Source organism: Camelus dromedarius, chromosome 11, assembly GCF_036321535.1.
Source record: "Camelus dromedarius isolate mCamDro1 chromosome 11, mCamDro1.pat, whole genome shotgun sequence".
NCBI lineage: Eukaryota > Metazoa > Chordata > Mammalia > Artiodactyla > Camelidae > Camelus > Camelus dromedarius.
Genome location: NC_087446.1, coordinates 63,697,240 through 63,724,622, shown reverse-complemented (window position 1 = coordinate 63,724,622; position 27,383 = coordinate 63,697,240). Strand labels below are relative to the sequence as shown.

The 27,383-nt window shown below is 40.1% G+C and overlaps 2 long non-coding RNA genes across 3 annotated transcripts in view; one reads left to right on the top strand and one right to left on the bottom strand.

The window, feature by feature from the left end:
- Positions 1–27,383, top strand: part of LOC116150253 (uncharacterized) — a 116,607-nt gene that overhangs the window by 7,779 nt on the left and 81,445 nt on the right. For both annotated transcript variants that reach the window (XR_010382965.1, XR_010382966.1), the window contains exon 2: positions 2,635–2,685. This is a non-coding gene — a long non-coding RNA (uncharacterized LOC116150253). The remainder of the gene's footprint in view (positions 1–2,634; positions 2,686–27,383) is intronic.
- The window catches only part of LOC135322408 (uncharacterized), a 109,166-nt gene continuing 107,944 nt past the window's right edge, over positions 26,162–27,383 (bottom strand). The window contains exon 3 of the long non-coding RNA XR_010382968.1: positions 26,162–27,036. This is a non-coding gene — a long non-coding RNA (uncharacterized LOC135322408). The remainder of the gene's footprint in view (positions 27,037–27,383) is intronic.

The window sequence follows — 27,383 nt, the reverse complement described above, 5'->3', positions numbered from 1 at the left end:
TAAATTATTTTGGAGCCAGTTTTTCCTTCTTGTACAATCTTCAGAGGGATTTTGTAACACACGTGCACACACAGTCAGGGAGATGAGTAAACAGGAAAGAAAAGATTGACTTTTATTATTTGCTGGTTTAAACAAATTTTTTTTTCTTTATATTTTGAGTTCTCCTTTTTTCCCCTTAGAAGATATCAAGCTGTTTTCAGGAAGAATAGGTGTTTGGTTTTGGGGGACGATGAAAAGCATGACAACACCATGCTATTTTGATAGAGTGAGAGAAATATGCCAGTTTTAGGGCAGCTTCATTTGGTTCTGTGTACAGAGGAGCTGAATTGTGTCTTTTTTGAATTTGGCTTCACTTGGGGCTGCAGCTCTTCACGGGAAGGATAACATTTATTCAGAGCTAATTTGTAAACTTCATTTTCAGTTTAATGTCTGGAATCTAAACTGCTGTTCTGTCCTTACAGGCGACAGCCCAGAGGCTCTGTGAGCATTTCAAAGAGGGTCAGATTTTCAGGATTCTGCCATTGGGCCCCAGTCTCCCCCAGCCCCCACTTGTCTGCTTGATTTTGGGTCAACTGTAGGCTATCAGTTTGGAAAGCAAATCCTTAACCTGGACTTTTTATTGCTGATAAAGTCTCTGTGGGTGGCAAAGTGGCAACTTATTTATTTAGAATTTGTAGTGGAATCTTTTTCTGCATGTACCTCATTGTCAGCAACCCCTGTTCTGCCCCCTTCCATGCCCCTGAGGTTTTGAAATGTTTCCCCTGAACATTAATATGTTTATAATATTTCTCAAATGGAAGTCCTCACTCCTCATAAACATTCAGCTTTTTGAAAGGAGTCACCCTCCCCACCTCTCCATTCCTGGAGACCAAAGCACACTTTCTGTGTGTTGTGGAAAAGGCTGCCAATTACAGCTGTAATGCTGTTTTCTAAACAAATTCAGATATCATTGTTTTATTGTTAAAAGAAGGATTTCACTCCAAGTTCCCTATCCTATATATGGGTCTCTGATAGATGGTGCTTTTTTGGCAGGCTGGAGATAAGCCCGGGTCAAGGAAACAGCTTTCACTTGTCTCTGTAAGTCGCTCTCAGCCTGGCCGTATCGTTTCATTATTTCCTTTCCTGTTATCTTCAAACATTTCCTCAAAGCAGAGCTTGACAAGAACAGGAAGGTTGGCAAAGGTCTGGCGAGGAGGTGGTTTTCCTTCGTGTTTGAAAATGGTCACTTTCCTCCCCTGACCCCCACCCTGACCTCTCTTCATTACCTGCTCTCTCTCTACAAAGCTGATGAAAAAAATTCAGAACTCCTTTCCCTCTTTAAAGTAGGTCCTCTAAGAAGTTTCTGATCAGCTCACTGTCAGCCTGTTTCCTCTGATCAGCTTAAATAGGTCCACTTGAAGTTCACAACTGCCAAAGCCAGCATGCAGATTGAAAGCAAAGGGAGCATTTGAGAAGCATTTATGAATGTGTCCACCCAGGATTACCTGGGATGCTGAAATCCCTGGGACAGTGCTAGGTCCACAAACCCTTTCTTCTTGATTAAATTAGTATTTCCCACTAACAGGAGAAGGAATTCCCTTTCCACAAACTGATTTCTTTTCCGACCCCCTCTTCCACCACTAAAATGTAAACTCGATTCCTGGGTCCTTAGCAGGAGACTGTTTGTGACTGAGGGTCCCTATAAGCAAGCCTGTACTGAACATCTTGGTACAAATGAACATTTTAACCTCTCATTGATGGCTTTCTGTCTAATTTTATACAGGAACAAAAAGCCCAAACAAAAGTAAGGCATGTTATCTCAGGTCGACAGACGTGTGGGGGCAGGAAGTTCGTTTCTGCACTGTGGCCTCCAGGTTCTTTTCTGAGATTTTCCTCCTCTGTCTTCAGAAAAGGGCGGCTTTGTTAATCATTAGCCCCTGATAAGAGTGTGTCCATTTCAGCAAAATTAATAAGAGATAGCATTTTTCTTCCTTCTAAATGGCCCATGTCGGTAATTAACATCGCTTTTCATTACTCAACTTGAAAGCTGCCTTCTCTGGCTCCCCTGACCTTGCCCTGGCTTTTTTAAACTGTGGCCTCCAGCCTGTGAGAGACCTAAATGCAGAAGAAGCACCCAGGACCCTCACTGAGGTGCCTTGAAAGAATCATTTGGCAAGTATTTATTGAGTGCCTACTGCATGGAACTACCAAGTTGAATCAGACAGAGACCCTTGTGGAAAGGAAACGGGCGAGAGCTAAAGTGGGGTTGTTTAAAGTCACCCTAATGCTACAGAAACTGATGGCTGCCACGAACAGAAGCAGATCCAATGAAGGCAGAACAGGATGGAGAGATGGCTGGGGTAGGAGTTTTATGGTGGAGGTGACCTTCGAGGGGGACATGCAGATGTTGGAGTTCATTGCATCAAAAAGGGATGTAAAGGTTCAAATGATCTTTCCTTGCACTTTTTGTGTGTTTTTTTAGAGAAAAGGAGAAAGAGTACTTTCATAGAGAATATATAATTTTTTTCCTCTTTGGTGGGTTTTTTCCCAGTATATTTAGCCAATGAGCTGTTGACATTTTAGTAATGACACTACTGTCTAGTTTACCCAGCTCCCCAGTGTGTAAAATGTTTTCCTGTCCATTTTTCCCATCAGGTGTGTGCCCCAGGAGGATTCTTGGTCTCAGAGATGGAAATGTCACTTGGGGTGAGTTAAGATACATTTTATATCATTCACATCTTTAGCGGTGAACTCCATGCTTTAAAGAGCCACCAAGAAAAACCCAAATAAGAGGAGGTAGGTTGAAAAAATTATGGTACATCATGGGATGAGATCTCATTGCAACCAAGATGGTGAGGATTTTTAACTGTTTATGACAAAGCAAAAGTGGCATGTTCTCATTTTTGTGAAGAATATGACTATGTACATTGAGAAGTACAGGCTAGAAGACTCATCATTAAAATATTAATAGTAGTTATTGATGGGTGCTGGAAAAATGCATGATTTAAATTGTTCTTCCCTATGATTTTCAGTGTTTCCCAAAATATCTACAGTGTCTACATACATTACTTTTGTAGTCAGCTGAAATGCTATTAAAGAATAAAGATGCTGAGGGGGGTAAAAAGGACTTTATTAAGGTGGGAGTTTAAACATGGATTATGAAAATGACAAGGAGGATATTCTCCCTTCTCATGCCATTTCTAATGTCATCAGTTGTGAAAAAAGGAAAAAGCACTCTCACCCAGATTCAGAACGAAAAGCAAGAGTCTGTTTTAAGTAACAATGAATGACGTTCAGTAAATCCGATGGAAGAGTTCTCTTTCAGCTACTTGGGTTGAAATTTTGTCAGTTGACTCTTAGAAATTTTTCTAGTCAAAGAATCATTTCTGTCTCTGTTTCTGGTAGACTCTAGGTTCTGAATTATTCAAAGGTCAAAAACCTGTTGCAAAAGTTGTCCAGATCACTTTTGGCTGGGGAGGGGTAGGGGGATGGAGGCATAGGGATGGGGAAGAAGGGTGTAAATCCTATGTTATTGTTCTCTTGTTCAAGCTTAACCATATAAAAATCTAAAGGTCAGTTGTTGTTCTGGTAATTTCCTTCACAGAGGCACAATGAGCCTCTTTATTTTTACCCATTACTTTGCAATTTTCTTTTACTCAAATTACATGCATCAGATAAGCTTATTTATTTCACAATTGGTAATAAGTGTTCAGCATATCTAAACTAGGGTGCAGTCATCTGCAGGTCCAGGAGCAGAGGAAATAGCTTTGGCTTTTATTCAAATCCCATCCCTGGTCATTTGCAATAGAAAAGCTTAGTTGGAGGGTGTGGGGTGTGGATGGTGGGAGTGGATGGTGGGGGTGGAGACAGGGAAGGAAAGGCAGAGAAATGGAAAAAAAATGTAAACCTGTAGTTTAGGTTAAAATCCCAGCTTCTTTTGGTATTTTGTGTCATCTGGGCCTCACAGTTTGAAGATCTGCTAAATTAGAGCAACAACCCATGGGGGCCCCTCCTCCAGAACGGAATTGTCTTTTGACATCTGACTCACTCAAAATTGTGGGGCCAAAACATATAAGCAGAACAGAGAAGCTGTTTGCCTTGAGCACGCAACTTTAAAACTGTTTTGGGTCTTTGACAGAAGGTTCCTCCTCACTTTTTTCTTCCTTTCAAACACTCAAGAAAAACAAACAAACAAAAAAACAACTCCAGAAAAAACTGCCTACGTGATGAAAGGATTCAGGACCTGTCTCTCGTTTGTGCCTTGATGACAATTTAGCTACTGGCTGAAAAGGCAGAAGTAACCTTGGGGAAAGAGGCAGAGCTGAGTGACCTTGTCCTTCGAGGTCTCAGCAGTTCAAAAGAAAGGTCGCCTTCAAACCTGTTTTATACCAACTGGTGTCCTCGATGACTTTGAAATATTTTCTCCTCTTCTTTCTGTGCCTTGCTTCTTAGGAGATCAAGCAGCTTATAGCCAATACAAATTAAAAACATAAAGAAAGCAAACTCTGCCTCAGTAGGTGGGGAGAGAAGAATCAGAATATTGAAGTCGCTGTGCTTGACTGAGCAAGTTAACGCTAAACTTTCTGGCAACAAATGCAGAGAAAATGTGGGTTGGGGGAAGAAACATGGCAGTTGCTTATTTTTGATTCTTTGTGAGGAAAAAGCATATGACCACAGGGAAAACACAGGCTTTCAGTAGTGAAAAAATTTCCCCCATGTGACTTTGTGTAGAAGACACTAGAAATGTGGTTGAAAATATATTCAAGAAGGTTTTCTAAACATTTTCCTTTTCTTTTAAACTTTCTGACCTATGTATCAATTTGTCTTGGTTATTAAACTTATTCATTAATATTTCTTCCTGGAGCTTTTCATGTGGAGATGAACAGTACTGCTACCTTAATTAAACAAGGAGCCATGAGACTGAGGTGGCTCCTGTGCCAGGAGCCTAAGTGAGCAAAGTGAGACCTAAGCCTTTCATGCCAGAATTAAGAATGGGAAGCCTGAGAATAGCCAATCACAAACAGCCAATAGGCTTTCCAAATGAGGCGAACGTTTCCGCTACTGTAGCCAAACAAATAAATTGCTTGCCTTGCTTCCACATCTTCTGAGTAAAAGGGCCCCACTCCCTCTAATTGGTGGAGCACTTCTAACCCTTGCTGTGTTGGCAGCCCGATTAGAATTGATTTTTGTTTAAATAAACTCTTGACAATTTTAATATGCCTCAGTTTATCTTTCAACAGTACAAAAATCCATGATTTGTACACCTACAGTAGACAGGATTGCATGTACCCCACACAATGAGCATTTAACAAGTACTTGCTGAATGAATAAATGAAAAATTAGTAGTCCAACATGCTATCAATAAACAATTAGAGAATGTCATGAAAATGTTTTAATTACAGTAGTAAAAGAAATCTAGAAATAAACCTAATTTGAAGAAATTCATAACATTTTATTGAAGGACAAATGAAGACCTGAATAAGCAGACACATACCAGGTTTGCAGTAGACTCAAAATTGTGAAGGTGTCAGTTCTTTGCCATATAATCCATTAATTCAATGCAATCCTAAGAAAAATTACAAGGGGGATATTTAATGGAACTTCACAAGCTGATCTGCAAGTTTATATAGACTAGAAAATGCACAGATCAAAAAAAGTTCATTGAAAAAGGGTTAACAGTGATAGGAGATTTATCCTGTTTTATGTCAAAACATACTTTAAAATGACAGTAATTAGAACAGTGTGTTCTTAACACAAGAATAGAGAAATGAATCTGTGGAACAAAGAGTCTATAAATACATCCATGTATGTTTACGTAGGAATTTAGTATTTACAACAAAGAAAACACTTCAAATTATGGGTAACTGAGGACCTACTTGATAAATAATGTCAGGATAATGAGAAGAAAAGAAAATTTCAGTCTCACTGTAAATATAAATACATGCTTCGTATGGATTAAAGAACTAAATCTAGAGAAAAATCTGTGAAGTATTAGAAGAATAGCAAAACTGTTTTTTTTTTGTGAGTTTTTAGGTGGGTAATACCTCTTTTAAGGAAGATATAAAACCCAGAAACCATATAGGATAAAGTTTTTTTTTAAAGCTACATTAAACATTTTAAGCTTTACTACAGTGAAATATATAAAATGTGAGCAACAGTCTAGGGTAAAATATTTGCAAGCTAACTAGTAGGTAAAGATTAAAATTCACAATATATAAAGAGCTCATACAAATAAATAAGAGAAAGAAAAAAGTAGAAAGACAGGCAAAAATATAAACAGTCTAAATAAAGTGAACAATTTACATGTGAAAAAGTGCTTAAGCAGTAAGTAAAGTACAAAGATCAAAGTAATGATGATAGATCATGTTTTACCCATTAGATTGGAAATTAAAAAAAAATTGTGTTGCTTTCAATGTTGAAGGAGCATAAAATGCAGTGGTCTTTTGGAGGTCAATTTGGAAGTATATATCAACAGTGAAAATGTCGATATACTTTGAACCATCACTTCCACTTCTACATTTCTTTCCAAGGGGATTCCTCCCTCATGTGTAAAGAGAAGCATCAATCAATGCAGTATTATTTGTAATGGCAAAAAATTAGAAGCCATTTAAACATAGAAGGTAACATGGATAGTGAAATAAACTATGCTCCTTTCTGATACAGCCACTATTACATAATAGTGTGCAGCAGTAAAGAGAATAAGGTAGAAGAAGAGCAGACTTATAGTGCTCACAAGGGCAGATTTATAAGGTATATTTCTGTGTGAAAAACTACAGACAGAACAATACATACAGTTTAATCCTGTGTTCAAGCAGACCTCAGAGATGTTGTGGATTTGGTTCCAGACCACTGCAATAAGGCAAATATCACAGTAAAGTGAGTCACATGGATTTTTGGTTTCCCAGTGCTGTAAAAGTTATGTTTACACTAAACTGTAGTCTGTTAAGTGTGCCATAGCGGTATGTTTTAAAAAAGCAATGTATATACCTTAATTACAAAATGCTTTATTGCAAAAGAAAAAAAAAATGCTAACCATCATCTGAGCTCTCAGTGAGTCCTAGTAGTAACATCAAAGATCACTGATCACAGATCACCAAACACATGTAATAACAGTGAAAAAAAATTTAAAAATGTGCAACAGAGGCAGGAAGTGAGTAAATGCTGTTGGAAACGAAAGGCCAATAGACTTGCTTGATGCAAAGTTGCCCCAAACCTTCAATTAGTAAAAATCGCAGTATCTGTGAAACGCAGTAAAGCAAAGTGCAATAAAGTGAGGTATGCCTGTAATTCTGACTGTAGGAACATTTAAAAGAATATATTCATTCTTAGTTAAGTAATTAAACATTGTTTTAAGAAGGTAACATATCATTAGACAGTGCATTTTTCACGAAGAAGATTCTTTATCCCAACTTAGGCAATGTAAAGGGCCTCAGGAATTCCCAGTCATCAGGGTAAATGGAGTCCTTCTTGGCCCTCTTTTATGGAAGGATTTCCTTCCTTTAAATATCACAATCTCTGGTCCCCCCCAAGGCCTTTTTCCTTCCTAATAAGAGTGAGGAAGTCTCCCCTCTGGTGCAAGGAAGGGATCAGGGCACTGCGGATAGCTGTAAATCCTCTGCCTGTAACTCCCGCTCTAGCTGGTGGATTTTCTTCCTTGCTACCCAAACCGATATATTAAAACCTTACATTCTTTCCTCTTCTGTGCTCCCCTCAGGATGACATAATTGTACAAAGTGGTCAACAGGGAAAAGGATTGGGGCAGTTCACACCAGGACAGTTAGTCCCTGCGTGATTGGAAGCAGGCTCATTGGGTTTCGTTCTCCTAACAAAGTCACAAGTTGTTACATTAGGTGGTCTGGTGCATAAATCAGTGTCTGACAAACCTCCCCCTCCTTACAATGTGTAATGCTCAAAAAATGAGACACATTTGTTGACCTCTTGGGTATCCCTGTTTGAATGACCCTCCTTTTTTTCTCCTGACCTCTACTCTCCACACTATGTCAAAATCCAGAGGCTTTTTTATTTTTCCCCCTTTGGGAAATTCATTTGGTTTCCATTCATTCCATGGAAATCCTGCTACTACATTCTAAGCAGAAGAAAGAGGGTAGTGTTGAAAAAATGGCCCTTGGGCAAGACAGCACAGAAACCAATGCCCATGCCTTCTGCCAGCCCAAGGAGTGTTTCCCTTACAGTTTATATGTAGGTGTTAAAAACCAGAAGGATCTGATCTGAGTTCCAGTAAAGTCATGCTTGATCCCTGTGAAAATGCTTTTCCGACACCCCTTCAAATAAAATTTTGAGTTAACACTTGCTGGAGTGTGTGTATGTAATAGGGAAATTTTGTTTGCACACATTGAAATATCTGTCATAGTTTGAGACAGTTTGTGTACAGACACATTATGATGCCAACTGCGAATCACAGAGAAAACTTCGTTGTGTCAGAATGAAGACCTGTGCAGCGAATAGCTCTGGCTCTTCTGTCTGATCCAGATTATTCCTCCCTTTTAGGACTCAACTACTCTTGCATTCTGTACCATTTGGGTGAGTCAGTTAAGTACCTGTGACACCTCCCACTTCAGGGTGACATGTGACCTGTCAGGCCAGACAGAACCCTTTTTCAGAGACTGATCTGGATGCTGAGAGGGTGTAGTCTCATAGATAAAATTTCAGAATTGCTGGTGGCCAGCTTTCTGGCCACGTGGGTAGAATCTGCCTGAGAATAACATCAACACAGAAGAAAGCAGAGCCAACAGATAAATGGATGGAGGGAAGGAAGGAAGGATGGACAGGTAGATGATGAATGTATCGTCGGTGGACAAATGGATGGATGGATGGATATAGAATGCCACAGCTGCTCTCCAGGTATCCAGGGGTTGTCCACGATTCAGTGACCGAACCACAGGATCTAATGAGGGAGACCTGTCATCTACAAAATTCTGCCCGACAAGTTCGCTCCTTACTGGAGGGAGACAAACTGATTTGAAAAGACTTCTCCAGGACCGGGAAAATCAAGTGGCATAGGTCTAGAGTTCAGGACATTCTGAACAGCACCAAGCCAGCACTGTCTCAGCTGTCCCTGAAGCCTGACATACGTCTCAGGCTTGGCAGCACTGCAGTTCTTACGCCTGTCTGGCTGCTGAGACTGCTGTCTAGTGGCCTCAGATCCCGATGTATTTTTCGAGTCAGGTCCCATCACTCAGGATGATCTATGAGTATTATCCTTGCAACATCAGAGTCTAAGTCAGGAGATGATTTTTTTTAAATGTTTTATAAGCTCACTAATAGTTTGTAGACATTGCAAGGTATGAATTTGAGAGAGAGAGACCAGAGATGAACAGCTAGGGATGCAGAAAAATAGGAAGTCATTCAAATGTGGATGGTCATCGATGACACACCAGCGAACACTTCTGCCTTGTGAGAGAAGGAAAGTCAGCTGAGTGTTTGAGGGAGCGGGGTGGGGTCAGGTTGAAAGAGCACTGGAGAGAGATCCCGGAGGACCCACGTATTCCCACTAATGAGCTGTGTGACCTCTGGTTTGGCCCCTGTTTCAGTTCCATTCTAAGTCCTTCAATGGGCCAGATCCTGTTTCATTAGGCTCTGGAGGATACAGTGTGAGTCAGGCATTTCCCCTTTTCCTCATGAGCCCAGCAGGGTGGAGAGGCTGGGACTTCAAAGATGAGTATACAACTCAGCTTACTTCAAGGAGAGCAAGACTGAGATGCATGCTCTGTTTGTGGAATAGGTTAAGTGCTATTGAATGCCCACAATGGTGGTGGACCTTGAAGGGTTTCTCTAGCTCCTTGTGAATTTGCAGCCTTTGCTTTTCTCTACTGAAGCAAATGTTATTTTCATCTGCCTCCAGATACTGTTGAGGTAGAAGGCTCACCAGGCAGAAGGCAGGCCAGGGGTGGGGGTCTGTGGGATATGGTAAGTGTCTGTCTGCTTTCAGGCCAATGGAGCCTGGGAGATACATGCAGGGAGCTGCCACAGGGCAGAGAAAGGATGTGGGCAGTGCTAAGCTGGAGCTTTTGGCTGGAGCTGGTGTCAGTCAATGAAAGAAACCTCAGCGAGAGCGCAGGAATCCTCCCTCCACTTAATGTATTTGAAATGTTTTACAACTTCCTTCATCCTCTCCTCTTCCAGCTTCCCTCTTACCTCCTTATCTGTTCTTCCCAGGACTTAAAAAGAGAGACAGACAAACCTCGAAGATATCGGGTGTCTTCCCCTTTCCTCCCCAGGCTGGTCAGGAGCACATTCCTTAGCATACTCGCTCCGTTGCTCCATCAGAGTCTCTGCATCTACTTCTAGCTTTCTCTTTCTTCCTCTTTCCTTCCCTCTCAATTCTCTGTTTTCTCTTTCTCTCCACCATTAGCTTTTGACTCTACTTCCATTCCCCCTTCCCCATAAGCCACAAGATCTGAAAGCCCAGACTGTTTTATCTGAAATTCACAGACAGCAAGCTAAGTTGTTGCAAGAGAAATGAAATGTCTTCATGTCAATTCCATTTCTTTGGCTGTATCTTCTTAAACACACATTGTACAGAATAAGAAAATGTTTGATTCTAAGTTTGCTTTGATTTTAAACCATAGGCAGAGTGTGTAATTTTTTTTCCTGAGGAGTCCCTGTCAGCATCACCCAAATTTCAACCCATCCAAATGCCTTCCTTAAGCAAGAATGCTAAGGTTTCCTCCTTAAAGTCACCATTTTTCAAGGGAGGGAGAGGATGCTCCTTTAATGGAACAGATAGATGGGATAGATTCTTTTGGTTCTGTTTTTCTAGGTTATAACTTCATAGTTTTGTTTGAGAATGAAAAAGAAAAATACAAAACAACAGTGGCACTGTGGCTCCTTTATTCACCAAAAGCTATTATGACTGGGTGTCTGTCCATTCAGGCAGTCAGCTGGGTTGGGTGGATGGGTTCATCCATCCATTCATTGGCTGTTTGGACAGTAATTTACTTAGTGACTACAAAAGCCAGGCTCTGGGACTCAAAGAGGTCCCCAATCACACGGAGTGTCTCCTTGCTGATGGGACAAATAATCAAATTTTTCAAAAGAATAAATAGGACAATTCTAGAAGTGATGTGCCATGAAGACAATTAAAGAAATAGATGTCACCCTGAGTGCAGAATTTAGAGGGAGGGGCAGGAGGCCTCTTTGTGGAGGAAAAAGCACATACTGAGAACCTCTGACGAGAACGAGGACCGCTATTGTACGCTTATCTGGGTGAGGGATGGATGGTGGGGAAAACCAGGAATCATTGAAAAAAACGTTCTGAAAGGAGTTGAGATGAATTTGACTTAAATTTTTCTGCTTTAGCAAATGTCCTTCTTCTTCTCCATCCTTTTCCTCTCCTCCTCCTCCCTCTTATGAGAGGGCAACACAAGCTAAGAGTCAGCCTCACCCTCAACCCCAAAAGGCCAATTTCTGTTTTGCCACATGTGGCCAGAAAGTCCATTTCTGTTCAGAGATCAGTTATCTTTCTCTCTTTTGGACTCTTCCTGGAGGCCTGGCAGCATCACATTTCATACCCCGAGGAAGAGACTGCAGGGGGTTTATAAGTCCATGGGAACAGGTTTTCCCCTCAAGGTCAGGTAGGTGTGATTTTCAAGATTATGGAATGGAAAGAACCCACGTCATCTGTCCTGTTGACATTTTGGAGAAGTTTTTACATTTCTTTGTCTTTCGCTGGCCTGAAAATATGTTGAGTGAAAAAGGCTTTTTGGTAGTGTTTCAACTAAGATCATAGAACTACATGTGGCTTCAAGAGGTTTATTTATTTATTTAATCACTTGAGCTGGCCAGTGATTAGCCTGTGTCTGAACGACTTAATCTAAGAGGCACTTAAGTCATGGAGAGATAAAGAAAAAAGCAAATTATAGAGCGTGGAGGTAAGGGGAAAGTTGAAAGAAAAGCGGCATTTCACCCTTCAGAGATGGTGGATAGATTGTGATCAAGCTGTAGAGTCTGTCTACCTGATAAATGGCTTGGAGTTCATTTTATTACTTAACTAGGTCGGTATGCTGGAGTCCTCAGTGGTCAGGTCGATGGGACTACATCAGGACAAACTAGCCTTAAGGGCAAAAATAATTTATTAGAGAGTTTCAACATACTGGTGGAAGTTTCAGTGAAACAGGGAGCTCTGATTCTAAATTTGTAGGCACCTAATCATATATGAAGCCAAAATTGACTGCTTTAAGAAGATGTTTGATAATGTTTTAAAGTGTAAAGATAATGTTTTACCTTCAGCAATTGATAGATGCAGTAAGAATATCAAGGACATTGATGATTTGAATAGCACAATTACATTCACCCACTGAGACAAATACATACATATATGTGTACACATGTCTGTATGTGTTCAGATGTGTATGTGTATGAATAGCACCTAGCCACTGGAAATCAGTTTTTTAAGCACCAGTTAAAAAATTTATTACTTAATGGTCATAAATCAAGCTTACACATTTCAAAGTCCCTAGCTGCAATCCCTCTAAAATTGAAATTAACAGCAAAAAGATAAACTTAAAAAGGAACCGCATCTATTTGGAAGTTAACAACAAAAAAAAGGCCTATGGTTCAAAGAAAATATCATTATGGAAACAAAATAGTTGAAGTTGAATGATAATGAACATAGGAAGACTATGAAAACTTGGTAGACATGGCTAAAGTAGATCTTAGAGTGACATTTGTAGCTTTAAATGCTTATATTGGGAAAGAAGAAAGACTGGCAAGAAATTAGCTGTGTGTCCATCTTTAGAAGCTAGAAAAGAAGAAATAACTGAATAAACCCAAAAACAGTAGAAGGAAAGTAAAGAAATGAGTAGGAACAAATAAAATAAAAAACAAACCCACAAAATTATCAAAGGCAAATCTGCTGAAACTTTTGACAGATCCAAAAAAGAGAGAAATCACAAACAATATCAGGATGAATAAAGGTCATAAATACTGATGAGCAGAGATTAAGTTTTAAAGGAATATTATGATCAAGTTCATGTCAAATATTTAAAAACACCTGTGAAGCTGAAGAATTCCTAGAAAAGTTTAAATTATTAAAGCTGATTTAAGAAGTAATAAACACCTGGAAGATCCTATAATTGTAAAGAATTTGAGTCAGTAGTTAAAAATCTTTCCACTAAACACCAGTCCCAGATGTTTTCACAAGTTGTTTCTACTATATATTCAAGGTACAGACAGTTCGAAGTTCACACAAGCTCTTTTGAAGAAGTGGTAAGAGTGCGTGCCTGGTGTGCACCAGGTCTTCCTTGGGTCTAATCTGCCAAATCTCCATTTTAAAGAATGTGAAAAATACAAAAGGATGGGAAAAGAGAGAACACTTCTCACCCATGAAGCTAATATAGTCTTGATTCCAGACATGGACAAGGACATTTAGTGGGAAGGAAAGCCTCAGACCAGTCTGATCCATGAATCTAAAGGCAAGAATCTGAAATAAAGTATTTGCTAACTAGAGCCAGCAATGACCAAATAGCATTTATTTCTGGAGTGATTGATTTAATATTATAAAATGTGTTATGTAAATCAGCATTTAAAGGAGGAAAACCTTGTGATCACAGAAGATTCAGATAAACATTTGATGAAATTCATCAACCATTCATGATAAAACCTTAGCAAGCTAGGTTTAGTGGAAAATTTATGGAAAGCAGTGCCTTTAACATTAGGGATGAAACAAGAGTGGCTACTCTTAGCACTCCTAATTAACATTGCTCTGGAGTACAAGCAAGTGAAGTAAAACAAGTGGAAAAACAAAATATAACTATTTGCAGACAATGTGATTTTCCATATAGAAAAAGCAAAAGAATCTGCAAATAATGAGAAATCACAGACACACACACACACACACACACACACACACATACACTGTTGTATCTAGTCACAGTCTCCATAGGGAATAGGTAGCATCCTCAAGGTAGAGTTTGATGACTAGAAAGATGCAGGCTGGGTGAAGGGATGCCAACAAAGATGGTCAAACCCCCAGGGTAAGTAACACCAGGGGACCCTCAGATCTTCGGTGGGTGAGCGTGGAGAGTGGCTAACAGAATCTGGAGGGGGAGCTGCAGCTTTAGGCAACTACTGAAAGTGGGAGGTGAGTGTTTCAGTAGAAGAGCACAGCCCTGCTGACCAGTTGCCTGAAGAGAGGGGGCAGGAGGACAACGCCTAGTCTTACTCTCTTCCTGTGATCTCCTGACCATTGCTTATTTCCATCCCTCTTCGGAGTCAGGATGCAGGGACTTCCTGATGTAGCATCTACAGAGTTCATCTCCTGGGCACAGGGCATGATGGGAATGGTGAAGGGTACATTCGAGGGCAAAGGGAGAATGCCCAGCACATGTTTAACAAATGCCCTGCAGGTCCTTTAATGTAGACACATACAGTTGTATTCAACCACAATAAAGGAAACTAAGTAAATGGAGAAAGAACCATATTCATGGTAGGAAGACTTATCATAAACATGTCAGTTCTCTACCACTGATTATTAAATTCTCAATTGACGCAAATTCTGTCAATTCTCAATCTCTGATTAGAGACTGAAAGCAATTTAATAAAAATTCCAACAGGATATTTTTTGTGGGACTTGACTAGCAGATTCTAAAATTTAAATAGAAGGGTAAATTGATGAAAATAACCAAGGCAGTCTTAAGAAGATCCAGGCAGAACATATAACTCTATAAGATAACAAGTCTTTTTATAAAGTTTTAGCAGTTAAGACACAATTAGCACAGTGAGACCAGAGGAATAGAATAGATAACCCAGAAATATGCCTGTAAAACAGAAATCTCATAAATAGCAGAGCTCACAATTGCAGGTCCACATGGAAATGATGGGTTATTGGACAAATGGTACTGGGGTCTGTTATGTATATGGGAAAATCATAAAAGCTATCTCGTAGTCCAGATTCAAATGACAATCCTGAAGCCAGAGGGCAAGGTGGATTAAAATCCAAAATGTGAAAGGCAAAACTTTAACATACTTAGAAGAAAACATAGAAGAATATCTTTACGACTTTGGGACTAGAGCAGGATTTCTTAATCAAGTACAAAAGGCAGGAACCATAAAGGAAAAGTGGATAAATTAAACCACAGTACAATTAAGACCCTCTGGCCTTCAAAAAGCACCAGTGAGAGAGTGAAAAAGCAAGTCACAATCTGGGATATTTCAACACATACCTGGCAAAGGATTAGTATTCTGAAGATACGTACAAATGTTTACAAATTAATAGGGAAATGATGAATACCCCACTTAAAACAGAGACAGAAACTATGAAGAGGGAAGACACAGAAGAGGAATGAGGAACTATTGAACATGTGAAAAATGTTTGGCCTCACTAGTTATCAGGACAGTCGGCAATGAGATGTCACTGTACACCCTCCACTGGCCCCAATTAAAGTGTCTCATGATAGCAAGCGTTTGGAACAAAAGGAGCTTTCAAACACTGCTGTTCCTGAGTGAGTTGATGAAACCAATTTAGGAAACTATTAGGAGTTAGGTCTAACACATGTATATCCTACAAGCTAATCACTCAACCACTTTTAACGTTCAAAAATGATCATTTCATGTGGGCAGATCTAAGCAATATCCTAGGGGATCTCTTGCACTGTTTGATTGGGAGGCACTTGGAGGATTATTCACAGCCATATTGCTTGTGGCAGCTCTGAAGAGAAAATGCCCTAAATCTCTGTGTCCACTGACAGCATGATGGATATGCATATTGGGGTGCGTTATGCAATGGAAGACTTTAGATCAGTGGAAATGATGAACCTGTAGTCAACACAGATCAGGTAAAAACACAGTGTATGCAAAAGCCAAATAGAACAAAACAAACAAAATACTAATTTGCGGAAGAACTTACACACAATTCAAAGCCAGGCAAAACTCAACAGTATGTTATTCAGGGATACCCTCACATCTGGGAAAATTTAGAAAGAAAATGAAGGAGTGGCTTATATAAGATGCAGCAGCTAACCTCTTGGAAGGAAGGAGGGGCAGGTGGAGGCATCATAGGAGGGCTTCAGGGTAGTCAGCTGTGTTTGTTTCTTAAGCTGGGTGATATGTGTGTGGGCATTTGGTTCATTTATTTTCAAATTATAGTTCTTTAAAATGTTAACTTGTATGTATTTTGTCTTATGTAGTATATGTACAAAACAAAAAGTTTAAAAAGAGATTACAAGAAGAAAAAAATGCATCGGATCCAATTTCCTTTTCATACTGTAGCTCTTGAAATAACCGTCCCTTCTAAGTCTTATTTGCTTTGTGTTATGTCTCCTAGTATTTCATTATTCTTCACATGATTTGCAAAGCACTAATCTTCCCCAGAGCCTAGAACTGATCTGTAATATTATAGGTACTCAATAAGTGCCTTTTATTGTTGATTGAAGGAACAAGCTAGCCAAATGAGAAAAAGCTCAATTTCCCTAATAACTGAAAACACTGCAGGTCAAAATGATGTGTCATTTTTACCTAGCAAATTGATAAAATTTGAAAAAAGGATCAGTTTTTGGAACAGAAATCACATACTGTTGGTGGGAATATAAAATATAAGTATTGGATAATTTGGTAATAAGTTTGGAAAATCCTTTAAAAAACGTGTTCTTTGATATAGTAAGCTTACCTATAAGAACTTATGATCATGAAACTGTCATAGATGTGTATACAGCTTCCATTTAGCACAGTACTTTTAATTACATAAAAGGCATATGCTTAGCAATCATAGTTTGTTTAAATAATGGTCCATCAATACATTTAATAGAATATTATATAGCTATTAATATGGTATACAGTAGGTGATATAAAATGTTCTTAATATATTAGTATATATCAGCTTAAAGTTCTATGTAGAAAATATTTCCATGTTTTAAATATATGCATATTTATCTATAGATAAAGAACAGAAAGGATATATGTAGTTCTGGCCCTTAATTGGTGCTAAATAAAGAACTGAGTAACAAAGGAGTAAAGGAATGAGTGACATACGCCAGAATTCTAACATTGGTTACCTCTGTGGGCTAAGATCAGAGATGACACCAATTTTCTCCTTTTTGCATATATATATCCTAAGATTTTATATTACGTTCATGTATTCCTGTTACAATAAGAAAAGTTGCAAATAATTAGAATTAAAATGAAAGACTAGTATTCTCTGTACATAACCATCTTGTTTTGTATCACAGCGAGCACAGCATTCTCACAAATGAATGTATTGAGTGTCTCTGAAGTTGAGGTTTGCATTCAGATTGGCTTTTCCCCAACCTTCTTAACTATCTGTTTATTCAATATCCTGCAGGTTTGAAATCTTTAAAAGAAATAATTACATGTTCATACCCAGATCCTGAAAGTGCCCTCTTTAAGGTTACTATTTGGCCAAAATTTAACTAGCTGGCTCCATGTGTGCTTGCTCTGTGGGGCTGCCAACCCACATCAGCAGAGAGGATTGGGAGGCAGTTACCACCCAAAGATCCAGCTCTGGATTTTCACCCAGAGGCTGAAAATGGCCCCTAAGTCTGAGAGTTTCAATGCAGGACCTCCATCCCCCTGCTGTGGGTCTCAATTAGCAATTGGGTGCTGCCTAATACTGCTTAGAAAATATTGAAAGGTCTAAACTTTCTTACACTCCCTAGCTTGGATGCCCTTAAATCAACCTGCGTAGATCTTTCCAGATCTGATTTCTATTCATGTGGCTATTGTTTTCAAATACATTCATGGCAAGACTTGAAGAAGTGTTTGATTCTTATTGAGAATCATCTTACTAGAAACATTTCTGTGCTATGGAACACACAGGAAACATAGGAAATCATTCAGGATCTCAAGGTCTGTCCTTTTCTGTGATGTCATATGCACACCCTTGGGTGCTGCCTTTCTTCTGGAGTTTTTGTGGGTTTGAGGCAGGGCCAAACGTTTCCACACCACCCACAGTTTTCATGTGCATTAGTTCTATTATAATTTGAATCTTCCAGCAATTTACTTAGGAAGAGAAGGAAAAGACAGGGGCTCTGTGGTACTCAAGATTATGGGTTGTCTTGAGTGATAGGAATTCTCAAACCTGAAAGGGCATTATCGTTGAGTGGTTTGCTAAATTATGCTGAAGTTTGGAGAACTATCAAAAGCTTCCATCTTGAAAGGGTTGCACCTGTACTAAAAATACATCAGAAAACTTGACTCTCCTTTGATGATTTTAGTATATCCTTTCTGGGTTTTAGAACAAATCTCTAACTTAAAAGCCAAACTTAAGTAAACCCTTGGAGTCCAGTGACAAATTTTAATTGGTACCCCACAAACCCCTTTTGGAAAACCTATGAATTTTCAGTTACTTGTGTAGGCATGGAATTCTTTTGGACATTAAGGAAAAAACCCTGCTACAGACAGCCTGGGGTGAAACACTAGCTGAAAAACACAACTGTCTTACAGGAAGTACTAAAAACATGAGCTCCAAACAGCATCAACACCAGTGGCTGCATCCACTGTGATGGCTTGCTATGGTGCGCATCCAGAAGACACGCTGGGAGTCTCACAGGATTCTGGTGATCCGTGCTAATCACTTCCCAGAGGAAACTGCACGGATGTGGAGAGGGGAGAACTTTCCAGTGGGTTTTATTTAAAGAAGCTAACATTTAACAGATTAGCTGAGCCTAGGAAAACATGTTGAAATACAGTTCCTACAGTGTGGTCTCATATCTGCAAATCTTTGGGGATTATAATTAAAGCCAGTTCATCAGACTATGGGTTGGGCCTGCTGGAGGATGTGGGATGAGGAAGTCTGGCAAAGTGGAACTCCACAGGCAATTAACATTAGACACCAAAAGAAGTGGTGCTTCAGAATTAACAGGTACCTATGTCTACTCACAGGATTCCTGCTAAGCAAGAAGTGATACATTGAATAGTCTATTTTCCTTTTCTAAATCTGAGGCCATGTTTTGCTTCTTGTGGCCCTGATGGCACATCTGAAAGGTAGGAGTCCAGGTTTTGCCTGTAGGCAGATATTTGCAGCCAGATCTGTCTTTGCTTTGCCATATTGTTAACCCCCCTTTTCCCTGCCACATTTGTTTTCTTTTTATTAAATTTCCCGTCTGGATCCTCACATCCACATTTCTAATGTCAACAACTGCTTTTATCACAGATAATAACTTCCTTTTACAAAAAGGCTGTTTATCATCCGACATGTATTTCAAATTATGTTTTATGAACAAACACTGAAATATAGTATTTGGCAGTATGTGCAGTGGAGTATATTTATAGTAGTCTAAATCTAATTTTTGCAAGAGCCAAGAACCATGTTGGTTGCTGTTCTCTTATTTCTTGAGAGTGTTGTTGCTTCTCACCAGACTTAATTAAGTTCACATTGGGATGTTTATGAAGTAAATTATGCAGTATGGCCAAACATGCTGTGAAAAGTTATCAACACACCCAGCCAATTCCTTAACACTCCAGAGTTTTCTCAACCACGATCATGAAATGTTCCCAAATTGGTTATTTGTTAATAAATAAGTAGAATAAAATGATAAAAAGAATGGCTGAGGAATAGGATGGAAAGCCCGACTTTTACAGCCTTCATGGCACAGGACTAAGAAAGGGCCAAGATGTCTCTTGTTGTGCCTGATTTATTGCCCTCATCACAGCATAGACACACATTGGGAAGGGTGCTAAGTTCAGGTTCTAGGCTCTGCTGCTGACCTGCTCTGGGCTTTGCCAATGTCTGGTCCTTGTGGACCACTGGGAGGAAAATAGAGGACAGTTAGGAAGCTATTGGCCAAAATGAGATTAAAATGACTTTCTTGTTCCTATTGCTAAAGGTGTTGAGTGTTTATTTACTATATAGTGTATTTAATCTAGTGAATAATCCTTCATAGCCATGTGTTGCTGCCTGTAGCCCACACTGAAAACTGAGTGAATGACAGATAATTAGATTGAAAACTTAAGCGTTGAGTTTCTGATGTTTCCAGTTTTGAGAAGTGGCCTGAAAAGATGATGATGATGATCGTGCAGGAAAAAATACACAAGCCATTTCAGTATGGAAACAGTTGGCAGAACAGATTACATATTTTAATCTTAGATTTATGTAATAATATTTCAAGTGCAGACTTCTGTTTTCATTGCTTTCTTGATGACTCCAGGTATATTTTGAAGAAAGAGACAATGGAAATTCCTGATAGATTGGATATAGGGTGTGAGAGAAAGAGGAGTCAAGGGTGAGTCCAAGGAGACTTCAGTTTTAGACTAGAGTAGCCAGAAGGATGGAATTGCTGTCCACTAATATGGGAAATGTTGTGGCTGAGCAAGCTTGGTGGGGGAAGCCAGCTCAGTTGCGGATGTGTGAGTTTGAGACATGTATTATATAATCAAGGGAAAAAGATGAATAGACTACTGGATGTCCAGTTCTGGAGTTCAGGATAGAGGACAGGACTGGAGATACTCATTTGGGCATCATCGGTGTGTGGATGGTATTTCTGGCCATGAACTTGGATGAGATCTCCAGGGAGCAAGTAGAGACAGAGACAAAAAGAGGACCGATTACTGAGCCTGGGGACTTTCCAGTACTTAGAAGTCCGGAGGGGCAAAGCACCATAATAACTGGTCATGACGAGATGTGGGTGTGTCTGTGGAAATCAGCGGCTGTTTATGTGAAGAAGGAAGTCAAGGTGATGGGAGGGTAGAAGTTCAGTGGAATGGAAGGGTGGGGCACAGGAAGGATTATTACCCTTGTATTGGACATGCTAAGAGAAGGCAGGAGGTATGGTAGAGAGGGCACCAATGAGCCAGGAACTGATATTGCTGGAAAAGGTGGGGAATAATGAGGGGCAATGATGTGATTTAAAGTAGAAGGGAGGGAGAAGGATCTGGAAGTGGAAGGAGATTGAGGAGGGAACCTCTATCATCTCCAGGTCTGGTGTGTGATAGACGGGAGAGCTTTCTAGTCACTGGGATGTGGGGTGAAGGGTGAGGTTTCTTGAGAGGCAGGTAGAAAGGGCCTGGATGCAAATATAAAGCACTTAGCCCACTGTCTGCAACAAGGTGAGCTCTCCATAAATGCTCAGTTTTAATTGTTTTGTCAGGAATTGATGAATTATTGAGGAAAAGTATATATCAGAAAAGGATCAATAATAGCAATACTTCTAACTTCTAATCCATACATTCAGTCAATGTTATCAAAACCTGTGTTAACTCAAAGGATTAGATAAAACTGTTTTCTGATCTAAATGTCTTCCTAAAAGCTTGGAGCTATAAAACTCAGGCAATATTGGACTTTCCAGTAATGCTTATATACTGACTTGCAGAAATAACATTAGAACATTTTTAAAATTCACATTTCCCATCAGGATAAGGGAAAATGGTTTTATTTTTACATTCCCCCTTGAGTGAACATGGTTTACTTTCTATAGACTCACAACTTCACAAGGTTTTTGAGGACTACAAAGGGAATGGAGACACGGCACAATGATAATTCTTGGCTTCTTAACAGCATCTTCCTTTTGTATAGCAAACTGTGTCTTGCCATAACTAATGTTGTGAGTAGAATATCTCTCAAGAAATGTTTTCACTCTGAGTTCCTGAGCTCAGAATCTGATCTGGCATATTTTACTACTGGAGTAAACCCTTAACCTCAAAATATTAAGTAAGAGTGAGGTCTTTTGGATTTAAAAAGTGGATTGAAAGATACTCTGGAAAGGATTAAGCCTGCCTCTATTCAGTGAAATTTATTAGACATTTTCAGAACTCTGAGACACTGAGGTATTCTCTTTCCCCAGTTATGATTTCCAGTTGCACAGGATCATCCTAGCTAGTGTTTCACAGACGAGGTCATCTGACAGTTATACAGCTCAGGGATGCAGAGGGCAACATCCTAGTTATAGGAATAGCATCTTCCTCTGGTGGAAGGGCACCTGACACTTCATCTTACATAAATTCTCTGCAGCACTGTGTAACACTTCCTCCTTCTTCAACCTTTCTTCTCTCTTGGCTTTTGTGACCATGGTCTCTCAGTTCTACTCTGATTTCTTAATTTTCCATCATAGTTTCCTTCATTGGGCTTATTCTACTTTTGTGTCTCTGAAATTACTTAATTAACCCATTTAGTTATTACTGTGGCCTGAATTGTGCCCCCCCCAATTTCATACTTTGAAGTTCTAACCCCCAGTGCATTGAAATGTGATTATATTTGGAGATGGGGTCTTTAAGGAGGATAGTTAAGTTGAAATGAGGTCATTAGGGTGGGCTTAATCCATTATGACTGGTGTCCTTATAAGAAAAGGAGATTAGGACACAGACAGATACAAAGGGTAGAGCTGAACCACTGGCCATCTTCATTCCTCCTTGGATGTTTTTCACAGACATCACCCCAACTCCCAATCTCTTGCCCTTCTAACTCAGCCTCACTGTCTGCTTTCCTGGGGACTGACCCATCAACACAATGCTTTAGTCAGCTCACTGTAGTCTGTTTACCCATAGATGAAGCAGTAGGATGCATAAATGGCTAGCAGAGTCATGCTAACACATGGAAATGTTTTGCCCGTTTAAAAAGTTGATTCACAAAGTAGTACCAGATTTTCTCATTACCAGTTTTTATTTATTTTTTATTCAGGGGCTTTTACAGTTAAAATATTCTGGAAGTTGAACAGGAAAACTAAATTGAATATAAATCTAAGTTAATTGCAGATGCAAAATTTTTGTTTGAAATGTAAGCACTCCTCCACTTCCTTTACCCAGAGTTGGGTTAGTGTTCTGTGAACTGCACACAGACTTTTCTTGCTTATTATGGAATTTGCTTTTTATATTTTTGAAGCAGCTAAATTGAGAGGAAACAAAACCAAACTGGTCTCACATTTAGATTAAGTACCTTCTGTGGCTGAGCTACTTCCTCTTGGATGTTTGATTGTCACCCAGACTTAAAGATGATGGTGAATAAACTCTGCCTTCCACTTTGACCCTCTCTTGCATTTCTGATTTCCCGCTATGGTTTGTGACACCACGGGTATAATCTTCAGTGGATTTAGATATTGGCATTACAAGTGGCTATCATTTTTTCCTATATTCATAGTCCTTGACAGTAGCTCCCAGAAGACATCATGTGGCTCCTTACAGTGCTCGAGACAAGAGCAGGAGAGGATAGCCCTTCTGTTTATTCACTCAGACACTTACTAGATGAACTCTATTTCCCAAATAACTTTTATACAAAGAACTTAATCTTTTATTTCAGATCCTTTAATTGGCTTCCCATCACCCATTTTTTCCTTCAAATCTTCAAACTGTGGTGTCTTAGGATGTTCAGGCTGCTGTAACAAAATTCCACAAACTGGGTGGCTTATAAATACCAGGAATTTATTTCTCACAGTCTGGCATCTGGACATCCAAGATCAGGGTGCCAGCATGGTGGGGTGAAGATCCTCTTCTGGGCTGCAGACCCCTCGTTGTGTCCTCACATGGTGGAAAGGGCAAGGGGGCTCTCTGGAGTCTCTTCTATAAGGGCACCAATCCCATTCATGAGGGCTCCACCCTCATGTCCTAATCACCTCCCAAAGGCCCCACCTCTGAAAACTGTCACACTGGGCATTAGGATTTCAACATGTGAATTTGAGGGGGACATAGATGTTCAGACTATAGCACATGGACTTTGAGATTTATTGCATCTTTAGCTGTCATTCCCCTTTTTTTCTCCTTATTAACAAGTTTTCTCAGACCTTCTGTTCCTCCCAGGCCAACATCTTCAACATCCCTTCCCCATCTTCTCTGATACTAAAGATTACCAGACTGCTTGCCAGTTGTCCTTGATTTACCAATATCTCTTGATCTTCAGATTCCTTCTTAAGACCTATTTCCTCCTAAAGGCCTATTCTAACTGCCTTCAAGTGATTTCTCTTTGTTTGGTCATTGTCATAACACTTTCTTATCAGTGACCTTATTTGTGCAAGTGTAATAAGACACGTACCTGGTGGGAGCATAATGCCTGCATGAGAGAGAAGCAATTGGCATGTTCACCAATTTCTGCTGTTCCATACAACTTCAGTCAGATTACCCTGTCTTTGTTACCATCCCAGGTGTGTGTGAATAAATGAGAATATGCCCCCAAATCACCATCTTCCATTTGCAGATTGAGGGAATAATTTGGCTTTTTTGTGAGTATTAAATAGTTATTTGCTGTCAGAATTAAGGAGTTTATTTAAGTTAACAAATAATTATACTACAAGTAGTCAGAGTGCTGAGTCCAAAACTTGCTAATTCTTCTCTTGCCCTGAAGGGTTAGCCACCCTTTGTCCTGTAGCTAGAACAGATCTATGAGAATATCTATAAGGGAACCTCATTCATACCAGGCTGTTTGTAGGTACCTGCTCCTTTATCTTCCTGCTAACCCAGACCTCTAGCATCCTTTATTGTCTTTTTGTTCCTGTTTCCTGATGCTGTCTGCCACAGACAGAATATTTGCACTGCCTCCCCAAAAATTAGTGCTAAAATTTAACCCCCAATGTGATGGTACTTGAAGATGGAGCCTAGAGAAGGCGATTAGGTCACAAAGGCAAAGTTGTCAGGAATGGGATTAGTGTCCTTATGAAAGAGGCCCCAGAAGACTCCCTCCCTTCTGCCTTGATATGAGGACACAGCAAGAAGATGGCCAGCTATGAACCAGGAGGAAGACTCTTACCAGACACTGAACCTGCCAGTGCCTTGATCTTGGACTTCCCAGCCTCTGGAACTGTGAGAAATAAATTTATGTTGATTATAAGCCAGTCAGTCTGTGATAGTTTTGTTGTAGCAGCCCAAACAGACTAATACATTATAGAAATTCGATAAATGTTTACTTCTAAATTATTTGGATTTTGTTCAGTGTAACATTCTCTTATTCTTCACATCAGAACTGTCTGAAAGTCAGCTGGAAGTTTCACAGAAATTTATTCGCAGTGTTTGCTCACAGCTGTGCCATCTGCACCTTGGGTAGAGAAGGCAAAAGTCTTCATTGTTCTGTCAGCTGTCATTGGATGAAATGATAAGTCACTGTTGAGACTGTCAGGTGATGCTCCTTCTAGGTCTGGCTTCTGGGTGACTGCAGTGCACACACTTCCTTTCCTGGTTTGTCCTTTCAATAAGGAGGTCTCAATCAGAGTGCTTTTATTCCATGCTAAACTGTTCTCTTTGCCTTTTGGCTATTGTAATAATCGGTGCATTGGGTGAGGATTAGATTGGATTTGTGTGTTGTGGCCTATTTCAGAGCAGGAGAGGAAATGTTAGTCTTCTTAAGAATCACCACTCTGTGAGCCACTTAAAACTCCAGTAGACAAAGTGCCGGAGAACATTCCATGGAGGGCTGTTTCAGTTGGTGACCTTAGCATCTAGGGTCTAAGGTGGATCTGCATTACCCAGCCTTTAGGCTGCAGACCTCTTTTAACTCTCAATCCCCAAATCCTAATGACACTAAATAGTCTTTTGTTTTAATAAGTATGTAGAAGCTGTACCAAAACTTTTAGATTTCATGGACTAGTAAATTTCCACACACAAAAAATATTTTGAACACTAGCTTATAATGGTTCCTTTTTTTTTTTTTTTTTTTTTTTTGGCCAGGTGAGAGTAGTCAAAAAAAAAAGATCATCAAACTTACATTTTTTCTAGAAATACCTATTGTAGCAGATACTGTGTCCTCCTTCCTTGCTGGAAGAACTCCAGTTTTGTTTTGGAGTCTCCCGCTCTGCCATGTGAGTCATTGTTAAATATTGACCAGTCTAGGGTTCTGAGTCCATGCCCTTGAGAGTGATTGGTTTAAGGACAGGCACATGATCTTATTCTGGATAACAATGTACATGAAGAGGGGTCTTGAAGGCTGTGCGATCATTTTCCACTTGCGTCTCTCCATCCAGAACCATTCTCTGTTTTTCATGGCCTTTCTGGCCCCTAAGGATTGCCCCACAAAGGCTTCCCTGCCTGCCGGCTTCCCACTGAGTTTGGCTAATGGGGGCACTGCTAGGAGCTAAGAGTATTTACCACTCTCCCTCCTGACCCCTGTCCTCCTGGCAGTGATCCTGCCAGCAGCTTAATTCCTCTGAGGCACAGGGCCTGTCTGACAACCTCTTCCTTTGCAACAGCTCTCTTGATTACATTTCCGCTTGTCCCTTAAGGACCGGAAGTAGTAATAGCTTCCTGCTGTTACTAATCCTTGGCACTTCACCATCTTTCATTGGTCTGTCCCCTTAACACTTCTGCTCAAGGTCTTTAAATGGTCCCTCTGTCAAATTCACTTCAATTAAATTCTGTGAGAGTACCAGCTCTTCCCTATCCAAACCTTGACTGCTATAGGGGGCTCTTGGGAATGGTTCTTAAAAAGAGACATAGAGGAAGACCTAGACCTCTGGTACTGGAGGTGGTTGTGTCAACAGGTGACACCAGGACCTTTGTGGCTGCCACCTGGAATAGTGAGGGGGCCTAGGCTGAGGGAAGCCAACATGACATGGATGGCAGAGAGGGAGACCCAGGGAGCTGTGTCCTTAAGGCTGCTGTGATCTTTGAGTGAACCAGTTCTGGAGATGCTGGGAAGCATGCTATTGAGTTAAGATGTTTCCTTATTGGTTATGCTGCTTTGAGTTTTGGTCTTGTGTTCCGTGAGGCTGAAAATTTTCTTAAGTTTAATAAAGAAAATAAGTATGGTGCAATAACAAAATCATGGGGTGGATATGGGGAGATCTACTTAATGATCACTCAAATCTGGGTGACAGCTGTGTTTCCTCAGGGGCACCCGCTCCACAGTGGACAGTCAATCTGTCAATTAGAGTGAAAAGAGGTACGTTTAAAATGATTTGAACAATGAAAAGAGATGATGAACAATGTGCATTAAGATCCTGCTCTCTGCCTCACCTGCTCTTGGTCCCTCTTGTGGTCCTGCTCACGGCCGTGGCTTCTCCTGCCCTGGGCCTCCAGGCCAGCTTGCTCTGTGCTCCGTGACACGTGACCTCGGACTGGGGCTTCCCTCTGTTGTTCTACCTGCTTTTGCCCCCTAGGATTCTCTAGAGTGGAACCTCCCACCATCTGTGAACCTCCATTTCTGCCATTTTCATCTTGTTAAAGCCATTCTTTCTGAAAAATATCATAATTAAAAAAAAATCTTCTCAAGTCTGTTTTCAGAACATTTAATTTCAAAAGCTCTTGCCTATGGAGTTATTCTTCCTCAGTTGTAAATGCTATCACAGCTGATATAATGGGTTAAATTCCCCCTTTTTCCAGGCCTCCATCTTTTGGCCCCCTGCTTCTTTTTACTTCTTTGACTCTTTGCCTTCTCAAATCTGACTCCTTCCAACCTTTCCCTTCCAACTCTCACAAAGGAAGTAGGAAGGGGAAACAAGGAAATAGAGGGATGTCAAAATGATTATTTGCCAATGAAAGCAGGAGAGACTCAAGATAAGAGAGAAGGTCTTTGAGGACTG